We start from the raw sequence: 8018 nt of genomic DNA on the forward strand, positions 1-8018 counted from the left end.
GTGGTAACATTACATAATATACTGGTCCTGAAAATAATGAAAGCCTATTATTATTTACACCTTTATGCATTAAATATCAAATAATGATTAATGAAAGTATTTAATCAAATCAATCAAACTTTATTTAAAATGCATTTTAAAATCTCATCACATGTTACAGTAAAGCATGAAAGATTTAAAAAGCAAAACCAGAGGCAGCAATAAAATAGATGAATAAAAAAGCATAAAACACAAAAGGATGCTTTTAAACAATAACATCTCTGATTAAAGGCCAAGCAAAAAAAAAGGTGGGTTTTTTTAAACATGATTTGAAAAAGGCCTAAATATTACCTCATAACTACAAAACACGTTTGAAAACAAATGACGTTGTTAAATCATTCAGCACAAGGCCTTGTCGTCTCCTGACCCAATTCCTGGACGCCCTTGATGTTCAGAGAGGGAGAGGAAGCAAGACATCCCACCCCCTATTTCTTTCTGGTTCATGTAGTCAATGGACTAAGCAGAACAGACCCATCTGCTAATGCACTGGTTCCTATGGGAGAACCACTCCGTTAAGCGGTATTGAAATGACAACTTTTTCAATGATAAACGGCAAAGTGGGACATCTTTATTTATTCACCATCTTTGGTTCAGTGACATACTCCTCTCCGCAGAATCCATCTTCTACCGTCATATCCGGGACCAACATAGCAGCATAATGTCCTAGACCTATAGGCTATATTCGTAAGGTATAAACCCTATAGCTACAGGAAGGGAGTATGACTTACCAAGGAATTCATATGTCCGGATATGTAACTACACACTCATATCATCCTTTGAGCTGTGTCTGTGTGGGGGAGGTTTATCTACAGAACAAGACCATATGTAGGTGGGATAGTCATCTCTCTAGTCCCACTCACTGCCATCGCCATTGTGAATGATCCTCCTCCCACACATACAGACCTACACATGTTTCTAATGGATACCCAGTCTTATCCATCATGTCTTACTACTCCCCTCCTATCCCACTGCAACATGTCTGTTCAGGAATACTCGATATGTTATGTGTTCACTTCTGTTCCATGAAAATAATGTCCCATAGCTATTCCCCCCAAAGGGCTTAATGCAGGTATGGATTACATTGTCATACTGGTCCGAACAATAATTCGACTCGACTGATTATGATTCATTCATAAGACAAAACATAACATCCATGTGAGAGAAGGTTTTATTGTGCTCGAGGAAATTCAGGAATAGAAATAAGACAATGCAAACATCAAACTATTAACTGACCTTTAATCAATGTCATCTGTCTTCGATCTAACAATTCACTGACTTGAACCGAATCCGCTATACAACAGGATGCTTGATTTTTTTTAAACAGAAAACTTCAAAAGAAAGTAAAAAAATGTCAAATATCAGTAAGATTATTAACCCTTAATTACAATTAAAACACTATTTGTAATGTCTGGTTATTCTCACTATTATATTGATCCCAAAATGAATAGGCCTAGTGCAGCTATTCTACTACTACTTGGTATTGCTGTTGATAACAATTTCCATGTGGAATATTAAAGTATTCTGACAACAATCTGAGAACGTTTACTTTCCTCCGATAAGTAACGTTAGTCCTCGAAGAGAAAAAAGGTTCCCTTCTAGTCCACTTTTTTTCCTGCCATGCTTCCCAGGTGTCTTGTCTTGACTGGGGGACAGACGGTTAATGTAGCTCCTGTCCACTACCCTGCCAGATACATATCACAATGAAGTTAAGCTTCATTCAACCAAAAATGTCACATTGATTTATGCGCTATATCTCGGGTTGAAGTTGACACACAAACAATAATTCTAGCCGTAAAATTGAAATGAAAAGGATAAAAGTAAACTATTTTTTGTTTAGTAAAAGTGCATCTGAGTAATAATAAATAATGTATATGTTCATATATTATTGATATAACTAAATAAATGATGATAGCATAATTAAAAATAATATTTTTTCGATAGATTCTCTGTATTCCTCACACAATTTTTTTAACACGGGCTAGACCTATTTTGTGGCTACACCTCGTATCTGAAAAAACATCTGATATCCAAATAAGCTTGAATGGTTTAGACCTACCATAAGATATGCGTCTTTGTTCTAAAACTAAATAGTATACAAAATGTTTTTCTCGAATAAACAGTCAATATACTGAGCATCTGTTTGGATGATATTTTTCTGATGAAATGATTACCATAATGTGTCTCTCTGATGACAGTGTGATACTGCATTAGGCCTATGTACAAATATCAACTTTAATCATAACAAATAAATCACATTTTCGTGTAGCCTATGGGCTTCTCTCACGGCATGCAGAGAACTAAAAGGTGTTATATATTTTGTTGTCCGTCCCGGACATTTTGGAATAGAATAACACACGATCTGCCTGTCAGCGCCGAAGGCAATGCAAGATAGCCTCTATTGCAATGAAATATCAAAACAACTATATTGTAGGTTATTTGAAACACGAAATACAGTAAGAGAATGTTTTTAGAAGTTATGACAAGATGATATCAATATATATATTATATATATATATATTATGGCAGCCCAAAGACAGAAACGGCGTGGGATTGAATGGGGTTTTTGCAGAATGCCAACACCCACTCACCTCTGCAGACAATAGACGCCGTGTAAAAGCAAATCCATTCGATTCTTTCTCGCCATCTCAGTCAATCCACTCTTTTGCTGCTATTTCCCACTAACGTTGTTCTTTTGAAAACGAAAATGTTGTAGATTTTCCTTCCATTTAAGAAAATATAGCAGGATAAGATAACCCACCTATAGTGTATGTCGATATCATTGTCTGCTCTATGTAGAACATCCATATTCGGAAATGGATTCCTATTAAAGAAACGTCCAAGTTGTGTAGTTTCCCCCATAAGTAGCACGTTGTTGCAGTCTTCCTGGCGGCCACATATGATCTAAGGCAGAGTTAGATGGTTTAAATGTGTTCTTAGGGCAAGGAGCTGTCAGACCTTTTGGCGAGCAAGATTGATAACGTGCAGGCTTTCCAGGCTCTTTGTCTGGATATAAGCAATAAACAGCCCGGGGCCTAGCACTTTTTCAAAAGTTCAACACAGGGAGGAAAACAATATGACATTTTTTTTAATTATTAATAAAGAATATAGATCTTATTGTTTTACTTCAAATCGGGATGATTCTATGGGAGGTGAATAGGAAGGCATCTATCCAGAGTACTACTATAACCAATTGTTAATATATTGTGCAATAGGCCAATTCTTAGGTGTCAGTAATACTGATGAAAATAAGGTATTAAATACGGATCTGGGACCATTCAACTTGAACAAACACCAATAAATGTCTCATTTGAGGCGTAAAATCCGTGCGTAAACCGTCACTCATTGTGGATTACATTCTCAATGTTATTTTTCTTCTAAATATTTCGTCAGAGGCTACTCTTCCTGTGTCAGTAGGCCTATATACACGTCTCATCCACATGCATTTTTCTATTTCTGATGCAATTCATCGTTGGCAGATTGATGGTGGATTACGGGGATTTGAAGCAGCTGCGTCTCCAGAAATATGATGCAAGTTTACAACCACGTGCCACACTGTAATATCTCCATACAATAGGAGTAGGTCACCAGAAACATGCAGACATGGATTTCATGCTTCCCGTGATAGTTCCACATGCAAATAGCACTTTATTTCTAATATATCTGTGCTCAATTAATGGCTTTCCATGAAGGCAAGAAATGTATAAATAATGTGTTAAATATTTTATACATTTGTTTACAAAGTCTGACATGAGAACAACAAGTAATACGTGGGTGAGTATTAAAGAAAGTCCTCATCTTTAAAGGTATTCAGATTCTTATAGATTCATATTCTTGGAAATATCAAGACCTACGTTTAGAATACAAACTTTACAGACTGTGCAAAAATATTTCTCTTTCTCTCTCTCGGTCGCTCTCGCTCTCAGAATGAAAAGGAGAGAGAAGACTGAGTGTCTGCTCGGCTGTCTCTGTGCACCACTCTGCAGAGCCACAGGCTTGCTCAGAATTACTTTCTAATTAACGAGTTCACTTTGATAATGACTGCGTCTTTTGTGGTTACATTAAGACATAAACCCTGGACAATGAGGTGTTGGATCCAAAAGGAGAGAAACACACACACACACACACACACACACACACACACACACACACGCTCTTGTTAAATGGACTATCCTCCATTCGGGGACAGTACTGTGTGTAAATAAAGCACACTAGGCCGTACCCCCAGAACTAGGCGTTACCTATCCGACTTTCTCCATCAATCACAGAGGACAGTGGCTTCTTTTGATTAAACCCCAAATTGTCATTGGGCAGAGGTAATCATGTGACAAGTAATACGTTCCAATTTCAACGTTGTCTCCATGAAAGCAATATAGTTTAATGGCATCGCTGTCCCCATACGGCCGTAATCAGCAACATTGTTGGAAAAAAACACTTGTCACGAAATTTCATAATTTTCTCCTCGCCCACAAAATTACGACCGGTGACTTTTCCAAGACAAGAAGAGAGGAGATGAATTACGATTTTGAGCGAGAGAGCGGTTTTATCAATAGTCAGCCGTCGCTTGCTGAGTGCCTGACATCTTTTACCCCTGTCGGTGATGCATTTCAAAGTTCATCAATCAAGAACTCGACGCTTTCACAGTCGACACTGATTCCTCCTCCTTTTGAGCAGACCATTCCCAGCCTCAACCCGTGCAGCCACCCACGCCACAGCCGGTCAAAGCAGAATCTGAATGGAGTCTGTAGCCCTCAGCCAGCCGCAGCCCTACCCCCGGAGTACCCTTGGATGAAGGAGAAGAAAGCCTCCAAGAAAAACCACCAGACTACTGCCACATCTCCCGACACTGCGCCGCTTCACTTCTCTCCCCAAGGTAAGACATGATTGATTAGCCTCTATTATATTTTAATGAAATTACAGTCTGGGTAGGTAGCCCATTAGCCTATCAAAATGCAAAGGTCTGTCTGGTCTCAACATTCTATTTTGGGGGCAATTCTCCCACATGACTTGCAGAATATCTATTAGCAAAAGTGTAATTATTTGAACATTCTCAGTGGTCAGTGTGCTGCTGACTGGTGATGCAGTGGAAGAATGTTAATGTGTGACAGTAATGAAGAGTGATAGATTACTCTTACTGCAGGCCGACCGACCCGGCAGCTGGCATGTTCATTAATCTTCAAGCCAGTCGGCCTGGTCCACGCAGACCCATCATATTCTGCTCCGGGCTCATAAATCGTCTCAGCGCGGTGTCTGTGCTCCCACAAACCATTTGCTGGGCGGCGCAGTAGAACCGCTTGATGCTTTTTTACCAACTGTCATTTATTTATTTATATTCAATCATCAATTGCTTTTTGTATTGGTTGAACATTTCAAATGTGTTTCAATGTGTTTCAGGGTCGCCAGAGATTGCAGAGAGTGGTGGCGGAGGATCTCGGAGGTTGAGGACAGCGTACACCCAACACCCAGCTATTGGAGTTGGAGAAGGAGTTTCACTTCAACAAGTATCTGTGCAGACCCCGGCGGGTGGAGATAGCTGCTTTACTGAATTTAACTGAGAGACAGGTGAAAGTCTGGTTCCAGAACCGCAGGATGAAGCACAAGAGACAAACCCACTGCAAGGAGAACCAGAACGGCGAGGGGACATTCACCAGTCTGGAGGACGGGAGAGAGGAGGACTTCGACCAGGCTGGTAACAATGTAGGCCTACCCGCCGGCGCGCTTCTAGAGAGGGAAAGCTGCTCTTTTCAACAGAATACCTTAACTTCACAACAACAGTCTCAGAATGCACACAATGACAATGGAGATTCCCAAAGCTCAACTGCTTCGCATTTAAAAAGCGATGACAAAAATCTGAAAAATTTTCCTAACACGGCACCCACTGTTCCTATATGCGTGTCAACAATAGGCCCGGACTACGCATCTGGCGGGGACAATGCCCATTCCCCGGCCCTCGACGTCTCTTTGCAGGACTTTCACGTTTTCTCATCGGATTCCTTCTCTCCAAGTTTGTCAGATTCTATAGATAGTCCAATGGGTTTATCATCTGAAGGTTTCGATTTTTTCTCAGAAACGCTCACAACAATCGACCTGCAACACTTGAGCTACTAACTATTCTAAAAGAGAAAACAACAACTCAAACATCTTAGTTAGGAAGAGCTTCCTGTCTTCCATGTTCTTACAAATAACTGGCTTCCGTTTTTATTTTGATGTAATTGCTTGATTGATTGAATACATGGCTCCAATGAGGTAAGTTTCAAAACAACAAAATCATCAATTGAATAGTTTTTTAAAATGATGCCAATATTATGCCTCCAAAGAATAATATACATCTTTTCATTTTTGTATCATTTTCCGGTACAATAATGTTATAAATAGCCTATTTTCTTAGAATAAAATTTTACTTATTTACGAGAGATATTCATCATCATGTCCTTTACTATTTTCCATTCACTTGAACGTTTGTTTCCATTATTTAAACAATTTTGTTTTAATTTAGCATGCAATGGGTCTGAAAAGAATTGTCTCAATATTCTTAGAATTTAGACATATACTTACAAAGAATATTATTGCAACAAGTGATCTTTTTATGATGAAATCTTTCCTTCAGAATGGCAGGCAAAACTCTTCATCCTGAAATATATAAAGTGGTGTTAAATGGACAATAGTGAGCAGATTTTATCTCATAAACGGAAATCACAAATATAAACTACTGAATCGACAATGCGATAATTTCCACAGATAATTTCACCCCCAAAACAAGAAAATAACAGACTTAGAATAATTCCAGTAATAATAGGCTACTTCTAATGAAGTTACAATAAATAGTTTCCAAAAGCATCTTGTTTTGCTCTTGAATATTTTTCCTGGAAAGTAGCGATGATTGAATTGACCATACGCTATGGACTAGAGCTGTTGAATGAGACATAGATTACATTGTTTCTGAGTCCATAAATCACGGTAGTTTATGATTGAGGACGTCATTAAAGAGATTAATTGCCGTAGTACATGCGCAAATAAAAACAATCTTCCTATTGGGGATACCGGGAGTCCTCGGCCAAAAGCTGTAACTTTGTTGACGTTCTACAATTACATTTTATAGCCTATAAAACTTACATCTTGGGGAGGAGGGGGGGAGGAGTATAGCCGACTACTTCACACTACGTAATTCAACCCGCTGTTGAAAGAGATTCATGCTTTTTGCCTCTTTAAATCTTTATTTTTTACAGTATTGAAACTAAACAATTAGTGTCGACAACGTGGTTATTATTTCCAAACTAAACCCAATCTGTTAATTGACTAGGCTATATGTTTGCAATTAACATATTATAATATTATACTAAATAGACTATGAATAATGTGCACGTGCTGAACGGGTAAATTAAATCCATGGCACTGTTTATTATGATTATATTTAATATATGGAAACGTATTATGATCACTTGTCAGACTATTTTGGTTGAATATTTTAACACAATTCGTTGATTACAATACGACATGCTGTAATCCTAACCTAGTCGACCATGTCAATGGACAGGATGCTCTAAACCTGATAGTTCCTCTACAAATCGGTATAGGCCTAGTGAATAAAATATAAGATAGGGATATCCAATTAAGGGTACAAAAGACTGTATTTTCTTTCACAATGATTAGGCCCTGTATCACACCATCAGCCGCACTAACAATGGCAGTGTGCTAGGCTACGCTAGACTAGAGCGTGTTTCTTTCAGTGGGCCTGCGGAGAGGGGGATACCGTCAGACCACCGCCATTTTCTACCACAACACCATCGAACGGCCAGCATGCTGTCCGAAGCTAGTTATTAGCTCTCTTTCAAACAATAGTATGCAAATCAATTGTTTAAAAAAAACAAAATTTACGATAAATTCCGTTCTTTAATGTAGGATTATATTGCACAAATGTGAAAGAAAAATGTTGTTAAGAGAAAACATTTGGTCGGGGATGGACTATAAATGTAGCCTAATAG

At 38.5% G+C, this 8018-nt stretch overlaps 1 long non-coding RNA gene and 1 pseudogene across 1 annotated transcript; one reads left to right on the plus strand and one right to left on the minus strand.

Annotated features, from left to right (window-relative positions):
• Nucleotides 1-1258: 1258 nt before the first annotated feature.
• On the minus strand, nucleotides 1259-2890 carry LOC123743205 (uncharacterized). Its single transcript, XR_006770026.1, has 2 exons — nucleotides 2628-2890; nucleotides 1259-1720 (listed from the first exon to the last, which is right to left on the minus strand). It is a non-coding gene; the product is annotated as an uncharacterized lncRNA (long non-coding RNA).
• A 1553-nt stretch (nucleotides 2891-4443) lies between these two features.
• Nucleotides 4444-6256, plus strand: LOC106598329 (homeobox protein Hox-A2b-like; annotated as a pseudogene).
• The last annotated feature ends 1762 nt before the right edge of the window (nucleotides 6257-8018 follow it).

Source organism: Salmo salar, chromosome ssa05 (genome assembly GCF_905237065.1).
Source record: "Salmo salar chromosome ssa05, Ssal_v3.1, whole genome shotgun sequence".
In the NCBI taxonomy this organism is placed as follows: domain Eukaryota; kingdom Metazoa; phylum Chordata; class Actinopteri; order Salmoniformes; family Salmonidae; genus Salmo; species Salmo salar.